The following is a 22,777-nucleotide window of genomic DNA, read 5'->3' as shown; positions in this document are numbered from 1 at the left end:
GCAGTTAATGCATAACAAAGCAGAGTTAATGGGACTATTTTTCTGCATTTTTAAAAATATGCTCAGAGGTTTAACGTTTTTTAAACTTACTGTCTCCTTTGACAATGCTCTAGTCATTCAAACTAATTGCTTTTAGGCTCTATGAATATTTTGACAATTGAATCAAACATGGAGTGGAGTTTGCCACTGAGAATTTCTTGGGTTTCCATTATCTACACTTTTTATTCCTTTTTCTCCTCTACTTCTTCTACACAAACCCCAAAAGAAAACTAAGGTAAAAAAATGTAAACAAAGAAAACAACACAACCCCCCCAAAAATAACACACCAAAAAAATCAAAGGGATAACTCTCATAAATACTTAAATATTATTTACAGGGATAAGGATGTGGCTTAGTCCATCGAGGCTATAACAAAATACCACAGACTGGGAATCTTATAAACAGCAGAAATTTTTTTCTCCCAGTTCTGGAGACTGGAATTCCAAGAGTAGGATTCCAGCATGGTCTGATGAGGGCCCCTGTCCAGGTTGCAAATTTCTTGTTGTATTTTCATGTGGTAAAAAGGTCTAGGGAGCTCCCTTAGGCCTTTTGTAATCTCATTTATGAGGGCAGGGTCCTCATGACCTAATCACTTTCCAAAGGTTTCGCCTCCTAATGCCATTACATTGGGCATTAGTATTTCAATATGTGAATTTGAGACAAACATTCAGACCATAGTAGAACTAATCCTTGAACATCAGTGTTCTAAAGGAAAGTATGTGAATTGAGAAGTAAAGATAATCTATTTGGCACAGCAAAGATGCAGTTTTAACAGATACAACAATAATGGCAATGGGGAATATCTGAAACCATTCTTGCTTGTCATCACTGGGGGTATGAAGGTGCTACCGGTATCTAGTGGGTAGAGGTCAGGGCTACTGCTAAACATTCTACAGTACACAGGACAGCTTCCACAACAACAAAAACAACAAAATTCTATCGTCCAAGATGTTGACTATAAATGTTGGGAAACCTTGTTTTAAACGAGGAAAAGCGAATAATAGAGGATGATCTATTTTATTTGGGGGGCACTTCTACTATGGAGAATGTAGTTTTCTCATTGAGAGTTCCCTTATTTATAAAATAAAAAGGAGAATTCTAACCCTTGGATTAGAATTTAAAAAAAGAATACCTGTCTATGAAATCATACATTCTTTAACTGGACCAAGGAAAGTAAAATAATCTCCTGGATAAAGTGATTTTTTTCCTTAAATTTTCAAGCCAACACACTTCACAAAAACCTCTAAAACAGTATTAGAAACAGGCTTAATGACATGCAGACTAGAAATCTGATAGGTGGATTTTTCCGTCTAGAAGAAAAGGTGTTTTATATGTTAAGGCATTTCTAGTGCTGTGAAAGCCATAAAAAGAGGCACCTCTGGGAACCCTCTTTACCTTTCAGCTGACAGTAATAACTATGTATGTACTGAATGCTTAGTCACCAGTGGCTTGATATTAATGACTGGAGTGCAGGTTTATTTGTGGCCTTAACCATTACAGTGTGTATTCCCCTCATTCTAATCATCAAACACCAAAATGCAGTAAGCTTAATGGGGAAAAGACAAATTACCAGATCTTATTTTAACAATTTAAATGATTTTGCATTCCTGGTATGCTATTAAGTCAGTTAATTGTGCTTAGAGATACTACACAGAATTCTTGCTCATTGGTTTCTTGTTATTATGGTGTGAGGTTCCACTGATATGACCAGAATCAGTGTTAGTATGGACAATGAATTTAAATTCTACACTTAAATGGAGACAATGGTATATAACATAGAAAAGCGAAACAAAAAAAAATAAAATATATTTATAGGAAGCAAGATGATTTTTAATATATATGTGCAAAAGTTAAAATGTGAAACGGATTTGGGACAACCAAGAAGAATTTAATTGTTCATATGAGGTAACAAAGAGAAAGACCTTCTGTGAGCTGATCATTATAAATCCATTGTAAGTTAAAAGAGTAGAAAATATTAACTTAGGGATTTGTGGGGTCATTTCTCAAATAAAATTAGGAGAAAAGAAGGAAACTTCAATTTTAGCATTGAATGAAACCAATAAATCCTTTAAAGAGAGGGTGTGTGTGTGTGTGTGTGTGTGTGTGTACATATATAATTCCCCCCCCCGCCGAGAATCAGCTGTATGGTTTCATGCTTCACCAAAGACAACAACACATTTGAATATGTATATATTTGAATTTTAAACAGGTCAGGTACCAGATTATTTTCCAATAATACATAGTATCCAATTAAATGTTATGTCCCCTTTTAGTGCACTCCACTCTCACCATCCTCTTTGCATAACACTAGTCTATTCCTTGCTTATTAAAATGTATCATATCAAACTCAGACTATGAAGTTCAAGAAAAATTACAGTAGCAAGTGTAACATGTAAAATAAAAGAAAACACCATTCCATGGCAATGTGAGAAAGAAGTCCAATTATTTTTCTGTTATCTTGTAGAGTTTAGATGTCTACATAGTGTTGCTGATAGAGAGAACAGTAGCAGAGTAACTAATATTAGCCATACTTTCTTTAGCCTCAAAATCTCCTTAAAGATGTGCTTCTAAGGATGGATAGAGAACTGAGAAAAATGGTGTCATTTCTGATACAAATTATTGGAATGGTCAAGTTATGCAAAATTCATCAAATCAACCACATCCTCATTCTATTTCATCAATGTAAAGAGAAGAACATAAATTATTTTTAACCTGGAGTTGTTCATATAGCAATATCCCCATAATAATAGTAAAAAACCCTAAAAGTTAAAATTAGAATGTATAATAAAGTGATCTTTGCTTTGGCAAATTTGAAAATAAAAAGGTTATAGGTCAACATAATTTAAAATGGTCAACATGATGGCATCCTTATGACACCTCAGTAGAATCTTGATACTCATCAAAGCCATAGTCTTTTCAAAGATGGTTTATCAGTTATCTCTTTATTCTTGTCCTGTAAACATTCACATGCTCAACAGATATTGCATTGCTGCTATAAAGCCTGCAAAAATTTAACATAAATAAATAAATAAAAATGGTGCCAAAGGAAAAGCATCAGATTGAAAAAAAGAAAAGAGGAGTTAAAAAAAAGTCATACAACTATATGAAAATAAATCCTGAGGGTATGCATTTAAAACACTTGTACCCACAGCAAATATACAAGGTTAATAAAGCTATTCACTTACTTAAGAAAGTTCAAATTCTGGATTATATTAACCCAAAGCAAGGTGTTTATCTTGATTTGACACTGGATACAGCACATGAGGAAAACAACAAAAGTGGAGTCATTTGCCAGTGTTCTTTGTTTTCCATATCCATTGGTTTCAGAAATCAATAAAGTTGCTATATTTACAAGGGATGCATCAAAGATTAAAATAGCAGAAGAAAATGCAGCAGCATTTGCAGAAGGAGCTAATCTGATTCAGAAGAATTTGCATTATAAAATTCATGCAGATTTTTAAGTGGCTGTTCCTGAAGGAATGCCTGAGATTAATCCATTAAAGAAGAAACTGAAAAAAGGATTTTCCAAGCTTATTCAAAATTCCATTGGCCATTACATCCCCCAATACTTGAATTACTTAAAACTGGGCATCGGGCTTCCCTGGTGGCTCAGTGGTTGAGAGTCCACCTGCCGAAGCAGGGGAAGCGGGTTCGTGCCCCGGTCCGGGAGGATCCCACATGCCGTGCAGCGGCTAGGCCCATGAGCCATGGCCGCTGAGCCTACGCGTCCAGAGCCTGTGCTCCGCAACGGGAGAGGCCATAAGAGTGAGAGGCTGGCGTACTGCAAAAAAAAAAAAAAAAAAAAAAAGGAAGAGTTCTAAATATATGAAATAACTCTCCACCTTCCAAGATGATATCCCAGTGCATTACATTTTTATTATAGACTAATGCCAATGAATTGTAACTTCTTTTGTCTTAGAATATAAACTTTCTAGCAATGTCAAATTTTAGGTACAACTGAGAAATATTTAACTTGTTATTCCACTGAAATGGAAAATTTTATTAGGGGTTCTCTTTGACAGCAGAGAAGTATAAAAATTATGCTGGAAAATATGGCAAGATTTTTCCCTCAGGACTGAATGAAATGAGACTGCTGTTGCAGAAAAGTACAATCCTGCTACAAACCTAGAAGGCTTTAGAGGCCCACATTTGATTTTCCCATCTTGCTAAGTAGTCTTCAAGTCATATATTAGTTTTCCCTGTCACTTATAATGAAGAAGAATGATGTTCATGTTGACCTGAAGAAGTAAACTGACTCTGATGTTATATAAAAGGAATGTATATAAAACAACTGTTCATAGAGAAGCATCTGTTCTGGCAGATGAGACCTAGAGGAAACACTACCTTCTGAGCTGCTCTGAGAAGATAAATCGTAAACCAGCATTCTCAGGAGAATTTCCAGTTACTTCTTTTAAATCAAACACATCAACCCAGAAGTGGCTTCCCAACTCACACCTTTGCTGGCCATACAGCCTCAGTTCTCTTCCTCCTTTGTGTTATCATTTTCCTAAGTAACACTCTACTTTTGCTGGGTTTTTCTTTCCCTTCACTGTATGCCCTCAGTAAAACAGGTAATGGGAACAGGACTGAAATCCAACTTTTACAGATGCTTTCATTGAAAACATAAGTGTCTTCCTTAGCTATGTGTCATATAAAATATATACTAACTCTAAAATAATTGTCAGAAAACTCAACCTTTCTATTAAGTGATATTTTCACAAAAAATATCAGATATCAATTTAAAAATAGTTTGACCTTTCTGCATGTACTTATGTCACCCACTGAATAACTAATCATTGATTGTGAATATTTTTTCCCACTCTGAGCCTATTGCTAAAGTGACAGCTATCACCTCTCCCCTTGGAAATATGGACCTTCCCATAAAAAATACACAGCTGTCCAATCAAGAAATGCCAAGTGCTTTGTGAAGAGGATTTCAGCTTTTTCCATATCTTTGTGTGTTTATATGTGTGTGTGTGTAAAAATGGATTTATTATTACTCATTATAGAGGTAAAAGTGGTAAAGATTTAAACATTTTTACATAAATTGAATTCATGTTTATGTGAAATTTTGAAATTGAAGGAAAGTATAAAGAAAAACATAAAAAATCTTAAGTAGAGATATCCCTTTGGATATTTTCTCACCTATTTATCCATTCTCTCTGTGTTCTCTCTAGTCTCACTTCTGTTCATGTCAAATTTATATTAAACATAAATATCTTATGTATTGATTATTCTTCTCAAATTTAAATTAAACTCTACACATTCTGTACGGAATAACAAACAACTAAATTTTTTCAAGCCCTCAGTTTTAGACATTTTAAGGTTATTTTCATTGTAAAAATAATTTTTGAAGACAAATGACTAACAGTCACTCTGAATATGAACATAATCATTTTGTGAGTGCATGAACTCAGTATGTAGGAATCCAACTCCTCTCTGGCTGATAAAAAATGTTAACCAAAATAATTCCTGTTAAGTATTTAAATAAAAGTCGGATTAAATATATCAGATTAAATAGGTAAATTTAAATATGTAACAAAACAATGCTAAATCTTATGCTAGTACTCTTTAGACTGAAGATATGCTAGGAAAATTAAAGTACCACAAGAAGGAATAATTTGCAATACTTCATGAAACGTAATTCAATTTGAGAGTACTATGTTTTATAATGAAATTTAAGTAATCGACTGCAAATCTTGCATTTCAATGAATTCGAAGGTAACCTACTTTAGTGAGACGAATACAAATTTTGTATTGTGACAGCAATGATCATGAGTTTCAGTACTATACTTTCCTTTGGGTAATTTGATCAAATTTCTTTGATTCTCTAAGGATCAGTTTCCTCATATGGATATCTAACTGAATACTTTTTATGAGAATAAAATTCAAAAAAAATCTGAATACTTAAAAAAGGATTTCTTCATTGACTGTATATTTGGTTTATTCACTCAAAGAAAATGATTCATGACACACAAGAAAACAAAACAACTCTAATTGTTGTACCCTTTATTCATAGATATTTCAGATAATACACCTTTTTTATTGAATTATCTGGTTCAATCTCACAAGACTTCCTTTCGGATTTATGTGTGTATGCTGATCTTTGTAGATGTATACTTTGAAAACATTTTATCATACTTGTTGACTCAAGAACTAATCAGTGTCATGAATAACACATGCATTTGCCATATTTTCCCCTTGGATAAGTACATTTACTTTTCATTTGGCCTCAGATAGTGTTCTGCTTGTTTACCCCTGGGGAAACATTAGTGCCAGCTGCTTCTGTCTAAGAAAGGACAAGATATTGATAAATGGAAAGAAATAGAGTTCATAGTAAGTAGTTTTCATGTACCATATTTTAGGAATTGATTTCTTCTGGTGTCTTTTAGTTATAATATCAGCAATAGTTTATGTACTTTAAATGTAATGCTAAATATAATTTTTAGAATAAATTAGTTTTTCTATTACAACTGTTGATGGGGGGTGGGGGTACTTCCACACTTAGACATAGGAAAAAACCCATTTCCAGTATTATAGTGATCTAAAGGTGCTGAAACTGATCTTATTAACATTGTGTTTCTGCCCTCTGTTGTGCCATACACTGAACATGAGTATACAAAATATAGACACCCTTGGGCCTCTGGACAACTACAGAAGTCATATATATACATATATATGTATATGTATATATATATATATATATATATATATATATATATATACATATATATGTATATATATATACAAATGTATATATGGTCTCTTCTGATTAATTGTGGTAGCAATGTTCTGTAGAGTCTTTATGAACACCAAGTTACTGAATTGCTATTAATGGTAAACTTAAACATGTCAATATCCTACAATCCAGAAATGTTTCTCCTTAGTATTTCACTCAAGAACTCTTACACATTTATATAAAGTTCATAAACAAACAACATATATATATATATATATATATATATATATATATATATATATATATATACACATACATATTTATGTACATATATACATATACATTTCTTTTAGGAGCACATACATCAGTGTCAAAAGTTCGAAAAAGAGAAGAATAATGCTTAATAGATAATTCAGATTCAGAATAACATTTATCCTTGGGGGTACTAGAGTGGAGAAGGAAAAAGAAAGAACTGCTAGCATAGAATTAGTTCTAAATGGGGCTTGAACTGTTATATATTTAATGTAAGTCGGTCTAGTTTAGTGCTTAGAAGGACTATCTGTGTTTGTGTCTTAGTCAGATTGGGCTGCTATAACAAAATACAATAAACTGGGTGGCTCATAAACAAAGAAATCTATTTCTCACAGTTCTAGACACTGGAAGTTCAAGATTAAGGCCCCAGCATGGATATTCTTGGTTTGCAACTGGCACCTTCTCTGTGTCCTTCAGAGTGCATGGGTTTAGGGATTTGTCTGTAGTCTCTTTTATGAGGTACTAATTCCATATATGAGGGCTCTACATTCATGACTTAAGAACTTCCCAAAGTTCTCACTTACTAATTCCATTACATCAGGCATTAGAATTTCAATATAGGAATTTTGAAGGACACAAACATTCAGACCATAGTAGTTTATATTTCAGCTTTGGTTCAATAAATGTTGGTTGTCAGAGTGATTATTTGTTACAGGTGTGAATCCAAAATATATCCTTAGGATGTATCTAATTTACAATCTTTTCCAATGTAAATATCTTGAAATGATAAGACAAATATTGATGAAATTAAGAGAATTTCAGCATATGATTTGTCGATAATTTTAGAGTGAGGGTGAATTTTGTGACTTTTTTTCCTTAAAAAATACTTAGGAGCAGATAAACTGCAGATTTTCTTTGCTATTCTTTAGATTCTATTGGAAACTCATTTAATGTAAGCTTGGGAAAAAAATGCAGTTAAAGGAAGAGTACTTGGGTATCATTTTGGCTTCAGATTTTTTTTTAACACTTAAATCAGTCTTTTATTTGTTTCCACACATGGTGAAATTCCCTGATGTCCCGTTTTCACAGACATGGAGGCATGGCTCACAGTGTTTTTAAGAACTTTACATTTTACTTATAGATACTATGTCAAAATAGACAAATTGCTTACACTTGTGTTCATAAGCAAATTATTTCAGTTATAAAAATAAATTTTAAATGTATTTATTACAATAAAAATGGCATAGCAATCATTAATTGAAAGATTGCTCAAAACCCTTAATTTTTTATATAATAATTTTATCTGCTCTGATAGAAATTTAACAATATCTAGCTCAAGGAAAGGACATGCAAATTCAAAAAGATAGACTAATATAAGCTATATTAGTCTTTAGCTTTATTATTATTTTTTTATTTTAATTAAGGACTATGGAAAGATTCATTTGGCATGGTAGAAAAAAATATATATCATATCTTTCCTGAAGAAAGCTTAACACTTAATAATACATTGTTTTTACTTTGAGAGAGAAAACATACATCACGCAATATTAGCTCTTCTCGAATTCATCCTTTTTCTGTGACGTTTTTGGATATATTATCTTTTTTGGTGGTTTCCATCAAAATTTATACATAAATCCATGATGATCCTTAAATTCTTATTCATAGCTGTATGCCGGAGTCCAGCTCCAGCGACTCTAGGGATACCCGAGGGATGGATAGCGTCAGCGAAGGAAATAATTCTATTACACTTCTTAAAGTATCAGCATTGCATGTTTCTTTCTCTCATGTCTTTATACTTGATTCTTCTTCTATTGTTTACAATCACAGGTTTATATATTGTAGTTGATTACATTACCAGGTACATGGCCAAACAATCTTAGCACCATCAAACCTCAAAATGTTCTATAAAGATTTTTAAAAACAAATATCCCCTAGTTTTTAGATGTCCTAATAAAATATTTCCCCAAGTTCCCATTAATCACAGGTTGTTTCTTAGTAACCAAGCCAAGCAGTTCTATGATTATTTCAATTGTAAAAGTTGGAGCTACTTGTTCCTATTTCTCTTCTTGCATGGGCAACCTTTTACAATGGTTCCATGAAAATATTTACAATGTACCTGCATGTTCTTTCTCGTTGTTTCCTTCAACTGAGACAGCGTTTTCTCCCTATCCTGGCAATGAATTCTGCTCTAGTCATTTGTTTTTCTATAATTAATCTTCCTTTATAATAGAACCATAAATTTCCTATGTCGTCATCAGGAACTCCGGCCCATGACCATAACTCCATACTAGAGGGTGTTTTTCATAAAAACATCCCCTTAGTTCCAAGCTCTTAATTCTTTACCCATTTCCCCGGGGCTTTAGTGGGTACTTCCTATTCTGTGGTAGTTTCAGAAGGGGGAGTCCTAGAGGAATTTTTCTTTCACGTGGAACAACATCCCCCCAAAATTGCCCATGTATGTAAATTTATTATCATAAAACATAACAACGGAGCTGTAGTCCACCTTCCTGGCACGGCGCTGCCTTGCAGTTTCGCCTTCCGTTGCTCATGACTTTGTCATGGTGCAATGGCTTCAGGATGGCTTCCGACAGCTATATTATATGCTGTTCAGTGTTTTACTCCTTAAAATTTAGAATTGTAAGATTAAGTCTAAAAAAATGTAAAATTCTAAAATGTAAGATGTTGTTATTTAAAGCTGTGTCCCTGGGAGGTTCATATTGTACTGGATAAAACTGGATTCTCCTCTAAAATGTAAATTCCTCATTCTTTGCATCAGGATTTTGTGATCTATGTCATGCTTTTCCTTCATCTCTTTTTTTTTATCTGTAATTTTTATTCATCCAAAATTCTCTCCTTTGTCAAAGAAATGAATGGGTTGTATATTGCAGAATGTCCCCTTTACAGGTTCAGACTCTTGTTCCCCTTTTCAATCTGCCTACTCATTACCAGCCCTAAGACTAAATGCCTTCCTTAAAAACTCAAACACAGATGGGGCATGGGGGCTTCTTTTTTCTCACATCCATAATTCAAAGGCTTGGGAAGAAAAGGCATTAGGATTTCTTTTTTAATCCTCATAGCTAGCCTTGAAATTATACAAGCCCACCTACTGTGCTAGATGTGAATGAGAACATCAATACATACATGATACCTTTCACCTCAAAGAGGATGTTTTAAAGTTGGAAGACAAAATAGAAGTATTAACAAAAATAAAGAGTGAGGCAAGATTTCAGTAGCAAGTTCAGAAAGCTCCACACTCACATACATATACGGTGGAAATAGTGTAGTAGTGAGGTGGCCATTCACAGGACACTGCAGTAACTTGAAGGTTTTATATTACTGAGCTGGGCTTTCAGGAAGAGGGAATGATAGATAAAGCAGTAAAAATATAAAGGTCATTTCAGGTGGGTTGAGTTTAGTGAATAAAATCCAAATAGGCGTGTCTGAGGCTATTCAAAAAATAAGCTGGGGATTTTAGATAGTTTTTTTTTTTAATTTCTTGAAATCTTGTCATTTTTCCCTAGAGATTTGACTTATTGCCTAGTCCTCTCCACCAGAACATCCAGGCTGGGCTGTCACTGATTCTTCCCTCCCTCTGCACTTCCTCCACTTTGGACAGAACTGCCTGGGTTTTCCCTGGGTGACAGAAAAGATGGTTGAGATCTTTCAGATCTTTTTTTCTACGGCAGCATCAAGTAAAGCATACACTTAAAAAATCAGACATTCATGGATCTGGATCTCAGTTCTTATAACTATTCCCTTACGTCATAACTCACCTACAGGACCTGAGCATCAGAGCCGCTCAAGAAACATCTGCTGAAATAATGAGTTTGCTCTAAGCTCCTTTCAATCATCTTTAGATTGAGGCATTTTGATTAAAAACACTGTGTAATATTTTCCAGGAATAATTTCAGATAATGGGCTCCAGGCTTTGATGTTTTTACCCTTTTCAACTCTATTGTCCCTGCCTTGCTGGATTGAGCTCAGTGTATCTGCCATCCATCCCAGAATTTGGTTTGAGTCATTTGAAAAATAGTTACATCTCCTCCCAAATTATACACAAATATGTTTGTTTAACAAACTGTCCACCTAAAACATTATATCAGTTTACTTTTTGAAAACCTTCAAGTCCTTATACCAATATTTAGCAGTAGAGAAATGTTTTAGGCATAGCTTTTCCAGTATTGATTTTTGTTTCAAAACATATTATTTTGTGAAAAAGATGGTCAAGAAATAGTCAGATTAGCTTTTAATTTTGTGATATTCAGTTGAGAAAAAGTAAAGATGGTCAGTAAAGAATACCTCAAGAATCTCCCTGCCCCAATCCCCAAACTTGCCACATGATACATATTTATGTCTTGTGGAGACATAGAACTTCTCTGGATTTCTAAGTGCTCCTATAACAAGCTGTGGTTCCCTAAGACTCTTCTTATAGCATGATAATTATATCTGTAGTGACTTGTCTAGTTACTTGCTTTCATCCAAGTGGATAATAAAACATCTCTTATCTCTGAGAGGACCAAGTAGTTGCAGCCTGGACTAGGTCTCCAGGTGAAGCTACACATGCCTGGGAGACTTGTATGCTATCTGCCTGGGTTCTTACGTGTCAGGAAGGAAGACACCCTAGAACTGGAAGACATCTCTAGGTTGTAAAAGTCAAGACTTACAGAGCTATCTGGCTCCTGGAGATATTTTATTTACCTAAACAGGGTTTGAGGTAAGGAAGAAATCTTTTCAGGAAGGGAGAGGGATACTTTCCTCTTTCTACTTTACAAGCAGAGGAAATCATTTTTTCTCGCTTCTCTTATGTGTGAGGTACCACTACTCAAAATCCAGCTTCCAACCTCTCTGGCTGGTGGTTTTCCTTATGTTACATGGTCTGAAGGGAAAGCCCTGAGGCAAAGAGGTTAGGGTATAGCACACTTATTATTTTACTGCAAGGTAATTAGTAAGAAATTTGATTCAGACTACCTCTGCACACATTCAGGATAAAACTAATAATGTGTAATATTAAATACTCAACACATACCTCTTCAAATACTGTCTTCAGTAAAGAATTTTCTGATCCATCTTATCTAAAATAACCCTTACCCATATTCATTTATCCTCAGTCCTCTTTTTCTCTTTCATTGTTTTAGCACTTATCTAAAATTACATCATTTATTTCTTTTTTCTTATTTTCTATATTCCCCACAGAAGTGTAAACTCCATGATGACTAGGCCTTGTATTTTTAACTCTATCATTAGTAATAACAAAGCTGCCTTGTCTGGCAATACAGGGTTCAGACACTCTCTCAGATTTCCAGAAGTATTATCAACCCTATTCCAACTCACCTGAGTACACATTCAAATGGTTGATTTTGATTACATAGATATTTGTCAGAAAATATAATAACCAAATGTATCCATATATACATTTGAAGAAATAATATTAAAGGAGGTTTTTGAAGGAGACAAAACTAAATGATCCCTTTACTTATGCTAAATTATATATTTATACATGGAGAAGGGATTTCCTACAGACTGAACATTTGTCACCCCAAAATTTGTATACTGAAAACTATTTCCCAGTGTGATGGGATTTGGAACTGGAGCCTTCAAGAGGTGAATAGGTCATGAGGGTAGAATTCAAACTGCAGGTTTGCAATCGCTCTATTGAATGAATGAGATAGTTATGTGCTCCCACTTTTGGGGCCTTTTGAGATTTATTTTAATTGACACACACTTTAGCAATGCATCATTAGCTCTTGGGGGAACATCTTGAGAAATCCAGCTATAAAACCCACCATTGTATTTAATTTAATGAAACCTACTGGACTTTGCCCAGCATGTTTTCTTTGAGAAATCTCTCAGGCCACACTGTACGTTTAATTCTGATTAATAGGTGAATACTGGAAATCAGGTAATATAAAACGTTTTTATTATATAGCTGTGGAGAGGTCATTATCAGTTATTTCAAGCACATAGGTAGAATAATTTTGTATATGTTTTCAACAGTAGCTTAAATTTATTACATCAGTGAGGTCCAGTTAAACATAGGAAATACTCTCTAAACATCTAAGATAATATTCTATTTTACTGAGATAACTGCCTACAACATATTGATGCATCCCTATAATGTATAAAGTCCACGGGCATCGTCTATATCCTTCACTGCTGCATTCCTAAGAACCAGAAGAGAACCTGGCATATGCTAAGTTCTCAGTAAATATTTGTTGAATGAATGAAAAAAAAGTATGTTGCATTATAACTTAAATGTCTAATGTGTTCTAAACATTGTTAAGAAACTTCCAAACAAATAGGTGATAAATAAACCTTCTAAAGGTATGGTAGCTCTCATCTTCTACACGAGGAAATTGAGATCCAAAAGTTATCTGGGGTCACACACTTCATACAATAGTGTACGTCTCAAAAATCTGTGAAATGTTCATTTTTCCATTATTCTATGTTGCCAAATGATGAATGATGTCATTATAATTATAATTTGTATACTATGTGTTTATGGAAGTGATTGCAACCATTTTAGATCTTTTCTGCACAGTAATATAAAATATGAAAAAGGGGGAGAACGAGAGAGAGAGAGATGGAAGGAAGGAAATAAGGAAGGAAGGAAGGAAAGAAGGAAGAAAGGAGGGAAGGAAGGAAAGAAGGAAGGAGGGAAGGAAGGAAAGAAGGAAGGAAGGAAGGAAAAAGGAAGGAAAGAAGGAAGGAAGGGAAGGAGAGAGGGAAGGTGGGAAGAAGGAAGGAAAGGAGAAAGAAATCCCGCCCATGTATCCAGAGTCACTCTCCATAGAGAGCACAAGCTCTGAGCAAAATAATAAAACAAAAAAAACAGTAGTTGGATGCCAGGATTCATGGTAATTAGAAATTGAACATTCGGGAAACACATAAAACTATGTATTTTACTTTTTGATAGTTCTTTCATTTTTATTAAGTTGACTAAATTCTCCAATTTATATAGGAAAAAAGTGTCCTGTAGAGCCTCTAATTGTTATTTCACATGCCCAGCAGTTTCTCTGTCCAGTATAGAATTCCTACTTAGAAACATAGAGGCTTAATATAATCTTCCTATAAAATTTCTAGATTACCAATATTAATATGAATGTCAAATTCTAACTATAATAAAATAGCTAATATAGTTTGGTTTCACAGTAAAGTAAGATTTTTAACATACACGTATATTTCTAAATAACAGGTGTCCTTAGAGTTACTGTAAACTTTTTTCCAATTATACAAGAAAACCAAAAGGCATTCTGTGATACACGTTCAGCAGAAAAAATGACTACTGTTTCCTTTAGTAAATGAAGTAAAATAGTATCATATATATATATATATATATATATATATATATATATATATATATATATATAAAATCTATGATCTAACCAATTAGAGTAACTCTTAGTAATGTAGTATATTTCCTTCTAAAATGATGCACATGCATATATTCACATGCACAGAGTATCATATTGTATATAAGGTGTATAATCCTCATATCATTCATGATTATAATCTGATCATTGCCTTGGGTAAAAGTACCTTTATAAAATATCCATTATTAAATATCTGCTGGTATAAAAGTTATTAACTATATAAAATAAATAATTGTAGAATACAAAATTGTTAATTTAATTATTGCTGCATTTGAGATATCTGAATCTGTGTTCATTTGTCATACAATCTTACAATATTAAAATAAACCCTTATATGAAAATATTTGTGACTGTCTATAATTATTTTACTAGAATCATTTCCAAAATTAGGAATGTACAGATAAATGTATGAACATTATAAAAACATTTGAATTTGTATAATTCAATATAATTTATAAATTTATCACTATGTACTCCAGAAACCTCCCACAGCTGAATGCTGTCCTGTCTATAATAAAGGATCTGACATAGTTTTTGATGCTTGACTGCTGGCAGCTTTCAAGATCCACCCCTCTCCGTTCCCTTTTGCCGCACACCTGGATAAGCCAGTTTACTGCAAGCCCCTGAGCTCCCTCCATTGGTACCTTTGGGAAATTCAGATCATTCAAACTCAGCCCAGAAAAGCTTCACCTTGGCTCCAACATCTAACCACAATAAAAGCCAGAGCCAACTGCTCGACCCCCAATTTTGTTTTATTCAAACAAACAAAAAAAAAAGGTGGGTTCTTTTTGGGGAATCATTTTGCTATTTACTCTGAGAGTAAAAAACTTATTTTACATCCATTGGTGCCTGTGGGTCATTCTTCCTGACCTATTCCTGAGGAGGGGTGTAGGAGGCTGCAGGATGTCCATCCAGGATGTCAGGCCCTCAAATAAAACATTTACATTAAGGACCTATTTTACTACAATTTTGTGAATTTGATGAGTGTAAATAGATTTTAATTATGTTAAATGGCTAAAGAAGTGTAATTTAAGGCTGTAAGCTACCATGTAACATTTCAAATAAACTCACTTATTAGATGAGATGTAGACTGTTTTAAAATAAATGCACTGAAGAAGCAATCTATTTTTATAGTGTAATATGTGAGGGACATAGCCTTCAAGCTACCATTTCTACTCATACCAACTTCACTTATTTAATGAGAGTCTATTTGACCTGAATGATGTGGATAATTGCTTCAATCTCTCATTTCATTGTCATTTTGCAAGCACATTTTTAAAAAGACTAAATGAAAATGAATTGCCCTTATTTGGGGAAAAAATTGGGGCCTACTTTTTTCTTCAATGACACTCAATTTCAGCAACATTTTGCTTTCAGTAATCAATGTTTGTTTTAGGAAGAAGCAGATATCCATTTCTGATATGCAAAATGCAACAGTTACCACATCCTCTCCAGCATTTATTGTTGTCTCATTTTTTTTTTCCACTACAGGGCACATACCCTGAGAAAACCATGATTCAAAAAGAGACATGTACCACAATGTTCACTGCAGCACTATTTACAATAACCAGGACATGGAAACAACTTAAATGTCCATCAACAGATGACTGGATAAAGAACATGTGGCACATATGTACAATAGAATATTACTTATCCATGAAAAGGAACGGAACTGAGTTATTTGTAGTGAGGTAGATGGACCTAGAGTCTGTCATACAGAGTGAAGTATGTCAGAAAAAGAAAAATACTGTATGCTAACACATATATATGGAATCTAAAAAAAAAAAAATGGTTGTGATGAACCTAGGGGCAGTACAGGAACAAAGATGCAGACGTAGAGAATGGACTTGGGGACATGAGGAGGGGGAAGGGTAAACTGGAACGAAGTGAGAGATTAGCATTGACATATATATGCTACCAAATGTAAAATAGATAGCTAGTGGGAAGCAGCCGCATAGCACAGGGAGATCGGCTTGGTGCTTTGCGATGACCTAGAGGGGTGGGATAGGGAAGGTGGAGGGAGGCTCGAGAGGGAGGGGATATGGGGAATATATGTATTCATATTGCTGATTCATTTTTTTGTACAACAGAAACTAACACAGCATTATGAAGCAATTATACTCCAATAAAGATGTATAATTTTTTTTTTAATGTTCACTAAGCTTAATCATTCTAATACATATTGTTGTCAAATAGTATGAATGGCAACACTGAGTCTCATTGATTGTTCTTTCATCATTTGGAGAATAATAAACCACTGATAATGTTTGCAAAGCTGAAGATCCCATACTATTCCGGAAGGGTGGAAGGGAGGGATAGTTAGGAAGTGTGAATTTGACATGTACCCACTGCTATATTTAAAATGGATAACCAACAAGGACTTACTGTATAACACAGGAGACTCTGCTCAATATTATGTAACAACCTAAATGGGAAAATAATTTGATAAGGAATAGATATATGTATAATGTATGTATAAGTGAATCACTTTGCTGTACACTTGAAACTATCACAGCATTTTTAATTAACTATACTCTAATATAAAATAAAAAGTTGAAAAAAACAAAATGCAACAGTTACAATTGTTGACATTGCAGTTTTTAATTTAGAAAAAAAATTCATGTCTCTTTGCAAAGTTTAATTAAAGGGGAAATAGAGAGTTATTGGCTTTAAGTATGAAAATATATATATATATTGTTATCAGAAGAAAAGAATAAAAATCATCAAGGAAAATTGAAAAAAAGTTTAGGTTGAGTCTCCATAATATAAGAGTGAATCCTCAGGGGAAAACGGGGGGAAGATTGATGATAACAAAGAAGGTCTTGGATCAATCAAGTTTCGGATGTGTTTTGTAGTGATTTCAACATAATTGAGAATAGGTTTGAAGAAGCTAAACTCCTGAAACTTATGAGTCATTCCTAAGTCCCTACCTTAAGATGCATTTGAATCCAGAAAGAGAGCCTGAAGCTTTAGAGGTCTGTTATGGACTGAATATTTGTTTCCTCACTCAAAATTTATATTTTGAAGCCCTAACTCACAATCTGCTGGTATTTGGAGATGGAGACTTTGGGACGTAATTAGGGTAAGAAAAAGTTACAAAGATGTAGCCCCTATCATGGGATTTGTGCTCTTATAAGAAGAGATACCAGAGTTTGCTTCTGCCATGTGAGTACATAGTGAGAAGGTGTCAGTCTGCAAGCCAGGAAGAGAGCTCTCACCAGAACCCAAATATACTGGAACCCTAATCTTCAACTTCCAGCCTCCAGAACTGTGAGGAAATAAGTTTCTGTTGTTTAAGCTACCTAGTTTGTGGTGTTTTGTTACAGCAATTTGAGCTGATTAATTCACGGTCTGACTCTAGGATCTGGGTCACCTCCAAATGAATTTTAATAGCAGGAAAGAAACTGGACTCTTATCAAATATTTCAGGGCTTCAAGATTGGAGAATGATACAAGAAAAAAAAAAGTTGTTCTAAATTAATTTTTGACAGGTGGAGGTACTTATTATCATATATAAACATATAGAAAATAATTGTGTGGTAATTTTAGAAATTATAGAGTGAAAAGATTTATTTTACAATATTTAATTGTTATAGCATCATGAAGTTTATGGTATAAGTTATATTTCATAACAAGTGTTTGAAAATATAAACTATAACTTAAGCATATGTTTGTTTTGTAAACAGCTGTTGCTTCAACTTTAAATTTTTAAGCCAGTAGCTATATTTTTTTGAGATTCAAGAAACTTCACCTTCTAGTTCTGTATTTCTATGAATTTCTGTAAACAGAAAGTTAATGGTTAATTCAAAGCTTATTTTATAAAACTATTTTAGCATTTCTGTGTAATCCAAACTAAAGTTATTCAAATAAGCAATAACAGAGCTTATATTATAGCTACAGTGTAACTTCTTCATAGCTTCTACATTCTGTGGAAGTGTTTAAAAACTCACAAATAGACTACAGAATTTTGGGTAATTCTTAATTTTAGATTCAGTCTAATGCATTGGTTAAGTGTACAAACTACAGAGTTAGATTGCCAAGGTTTAAATTCTGGCTCTGCTACCTGATAGATTTAAGACTTTGATATATTTCAGAGTTTAATTACGTAATTTAACATCTCAAATTGCTCAACTCGCTCATCTTTAAAATAAGAATAATGAGAGGCACTCTCTCAAAGAGTTGATTTGTGGCTAAAATAAGGTAAAGCACTTAGAATTGTGTTTCATACATGGTAATAATTTGATAATTAGCATCTATTTTACCCTTTTAACTCATTCTTCTGTGTGAATATATTTTAAGACTTTTAGCAAACTCAGTTGCATTAGATTCTGCAAAGGTTTAGAGTAGATCTCTGCCTCCCTGTTCCTATATATAGGTTTATTGTTTAATCATGGAGAAAACTTTCAAGAAAGATTAAAATATATGTGGAAATAAATGAAGACAAAGCAGAGACTATTTATTCAGAGCTTGATGTAGCCACCACCATTTTGATTTTGGCAGAGACTCAAAGGCAAGCAGAGGAGTTTATGGTGGAAGAAGTGAAGGCTGCAGGTGTAACCTGATTGGAGGCTGTTGGCATGGAGAAGCTGGAGGTGGGCTGACTAGAAACAGGCATCCTATGTAATTGGTTTGGGGTGCACATTTGGCTTTTATTGGTCAGTCTTATGTTGGAAACAGGGACAAAACTAGGGAAGCTGTCAGGTATTAGTTAGGTCCTGGCAATTTGAGCCCCCTTGTTACAAAGGTTTTTATTTGCATTCCTGGATTATTACTAGAGATAGTGGTCTTATTTACTACTAGTCTGACTTATAAATAGAAGGCTGGTTTCCTGTAGATAATGAGTTATTTTCCTAGTCTGGTTGCTGCATGTTGAGGATCAGAGTTCTACTTTTGTATATGGTCCTTTTGTTTACTTAGTCTCTCACATGTTTTGGCCATACAGGGGGAATATATTTCTAAAATTCTCAAAGTCACAGAGTGTGTAATCTTAATCATTTTTAAAAGTAGACCATTTGCTGTAATTATAATTATAAATTAAGCAATAATGTAATTAATATTATTTTAATTTAATTGCATTAATTTATTTAACTAATTCTATTAATGATATATTTTCCTACCAACATCCTCAATTTTAACTACTTTATTATATACCTTGGTAATTTTGCACAAAATGATGAATAAATTTAGGAAATAATGACAGAGCTGTTGTTGTTTAAGTGTGTGTATCTATAAGATGAGAGGATAAATCACATATCCTTAGGATAGCAAAAGTACAGAAACTAAAAGAGAAAAAAATATGCAACTATTTAATAAAGCTTTTACTAATTTGGGAGACAGTCCAAGTATCCACTCAGACTTATTCTTGAGACCAGATTTCAAAGGTTATTTTTTCCTGCTTATTTATTCAATTACTAATAAAATAAACCCCTACAAAACTAAAGACTCATGATGATATAAATTATCTTATTTAAAAGGAATATAAAAAAAATATTTAGGAGAGTCCATTTTTCCCCCGTATGTAATTCCTTACTTCTTTAGAGCTGCAAAGCAGAGTACAAAAATGTCTTACTTTTGCAGATAAACTCTTTATGAAATCACAACTCATTCAATTGAATTCATCCATTTTATCAAAGAAAAAGCCTAACGAACGGTAATCAGCTCATATTAACATGAAAAAAAGACACAAAGACAATGAATGGGTAGTAAGGAAACCTTCAATTTAGTAATAAAGAATAACAAGTTATCATTACCAAAAATGGCTACAGATTTTATTGCAATGTTGGGGAAGATTTTCTGAAATAACTTTTTAAATAGATTGACTATTTTGTTTGAGGTTAGGCCTCTTGATGAAGTGTTATACACTGAAAATCTTTTGGTCTTTTAGTTGTGGAAATGGCCTCTGTATTTCTGGAAGTGCAGCTGTAAAATAATAAAAGTTAATGGAGCTAATGGAATCTCTAGCATTCATGCCAAACCATTTAGAAGCATATTAAATTATCATTTGAATAATTTATGGATAGTCATTTTCATGATGTGATGTGTGCTTTGTGATTATGGGCAGCTTTTTTAAAAATTAGGTTTCTGGGCTTAATTTTGTGAAATAAATCAAAGGTTAAAGCTCAGGGAACCTCATCTATAAATAAACCTTACACCAATGCTTTGAGTGTACTGAACCCAACTGTGGTCTGCTTGCCTGACACAGCAAAGAAAATCTACAAGAGGTTGTGGTGAAGGAAAGCACAGTGTTTATTGCAGGGCACCAAGCAAGGGAGTGGGAGACAAGCCTCAAATGCTCTTCAACTTGGTCTTTGAGCTTGGAATTTTTTTTTTTAAGTGGAAAAACAAAGAAGCTGGGATTAATCTTTGTCTTATGACAGTTCTGTGACATTTCTTAATCATAATTTCTGGATTCAGGTTGTCTCTGGTTTATGATTCTTAGGCCAGGTGGTCTGTGGCTCCAGGGTCTGTTATCTCATCTTGCCCTGAAGAAACAACCTGAGTTGGTACATTAATAATTATATCTATAGTAGCAATTTTAGTGCATTAACAATGTTATCAACAAAAGTTTTATTCATCTGACTCTGGTGAATTAGTGCTCAGTTAGTACAGGATTGAGGTCAGAGGAGACAAGAAAGAGAATAAAGTTTTGGATAGAGAGATTAATAATAAACAGTAATGGAACACAGTTTTAGGGGGACTGAGTTTCATTAGTAGAGTCAAGTACTACTGGCTTTAGTCAGTATTTTACAACCACAGGTCCTCATTCTAAATGACCTGACTCGTTTGAGACACTGTGAACACTCAGTGTATATCAAATCACTTTTTGTTACATATGTCTTACTCCATCTAAGTAACTCTTAATATAAGATCAAGGGTTGTGTTAAAAGATGCTTTTCAGGAAAAAAAAAGATAAAATTATGACTCTCATACAGATATAACAATGAACAAATCATAAAAGCTTTTTTTACTTCATTCTATGAGGGAAACAGAAAGGTATTGTAACTTGGCCAGGGCAGAATGAGAAAAACAGCCATATTTGTACAGAATTGTAAAATAGCTCAAAGACAATAAAAAAAAGTTTTAATCAGATAAACCAGCAGGGAGTGCTGAATGTAGACAATGCAAAGTTGTAAAATGGTGCAAAGACTATGAAAGACTAGAATCATGTGATCTGGAGTGGGCTGTCCTCTAGTCACTGCATAGTTTTCATTGAATGACATTTTTTTCTATAAAAAAGTTGCTGTCATTAACACTGATATAATTTTGTAACTTTTATCCAACTAATTAAGACACTTTGAAAGTTCACATTTAAGTATCCTTGATATATAATGTTCTGATTGATGAGGAGGTTGGTTAAAATAGATGTAAATCAGTTCAGAGCTGGTATCCTTTGAGAGACAAAAGATACAGAAAAATGGCCAGACTACATATCACAATAGAACTTTGACCCACAACCTCTATAGTAACAGTCCAAGAAGCCAAAGCACAACATTTGAAGCAATCTACCCATGAAGCTCAGAATTGATCAATGACTGCCACTTTCCCTGTTTTTTGGTCCAGCTTCCAACTCAGGATCAAATGGAGAAGGCCAAATATGTTACCCAGACCAATCATGTAGGATGGCCTGCTTCTTATAAGCCAGCTTGCAGCTTCCTCGTCCCAACAACCTCCAATTAGAGGAGAGCTGAAGCCTTGTCTTTTCTCTCTATAAAGCTTTCCCACTTCCCTGCCTGCCTCTGAATCTCAGTCAGGTGCAAGTGTCAATGGTTAACTCCCTTGCTACTGTAAGCTTTGAATAAATACCTTCTGTTCGTTCTTGTGTGGGTGTTCTTTGCTAACCTCCACAACTCACAACTGTGAAGACGAATCAATGTTTAGCTAATTCATAGAAGGGAGAAAACGGAAATAGTTAAAATAAATGCAATATTCCAGAAACTCACCTTTGAGGCACATTTTTTCTTGATTGACAATCTACGTGTACTAAAACTCCTGATAATTTAGACATTTTCAACCAATACAAGTTTGACCTAAATATTGATTCTGTGCAAATACTGGATTTTTAAAAAAATCTGATTATGATGCATCATGCCTAAATTAAATATTGGATTTAAAAAGCTAATATTTATATTTTCAATTTTATTAATATATACTTAATTTCATTTAAAATATTATTTTGGTGTGTTTATAGTTATCTTTCATTCTATATTTTGTTTATTGAACCTTATCTGTCATTTTCTCATTAATTTATGCCAAATTTCTGTTCATATATTTTTCAAAGAAGCAAATTTTGGTTTTGTTAATTTCTAATTTTGTCTTTGTTTTTCTCCCTTTATTACTTTTGTCCTTAAATTTACTATTTTCTTTATTTTATCCTCAACTTTTTATAATAAAAGCTTATCTTATTTAGTTGCAGTTTCTGCTATTTCTAAATCAATATT

The 22,777-nt window shown here is 33.6% G+C and overlaps 1 pseudogene across 1 annotated transcript in view; it reads left to right on the top strand.

Annotated features, from left to right (window-relative positions):
* The window catches only part of LOC309806019 (large ribosomal subunit protein uL1m-like), a 35,171-nt pseudogene extending 13,155 nt beyond the window's left edge, over positions 1-22,016 (top strand). The window contains exons 2-4 of the transcript in view: positions 2,925-3,643; positions 8,636-8,690; positions 21,900-22,016. The product of the transcript in view is annotated as a large ribosomal subunit protein uL1m-like (transcript). The remainder of the gene's footprint in view (positions 1-2,924; positions 3,644-8,635; positions 8,691-21,899) is intronic.
* The last annotated feature ends 761 nt before the right edge of the window (positions 22,017-22,777 follow it).

The sequence above is a fragment of the Mesoplodon mirus genome, assembly GCF_964341445.2.
Source record: "Mesoplodon mirus genome assembly, chromosome: 6".
Lineage (NCBI taxonomy): Eukaryota > Metazoa > Chordata > Mammalia > Artiodactyla > Ziphiidae > Mesoplodon > Mesoplodon mirus.
The sequence above is the reverse complement of the archived record's forward strand: the minus strand, read 5'-3'. Positions and strand labels throughout refer to the sequence as shown.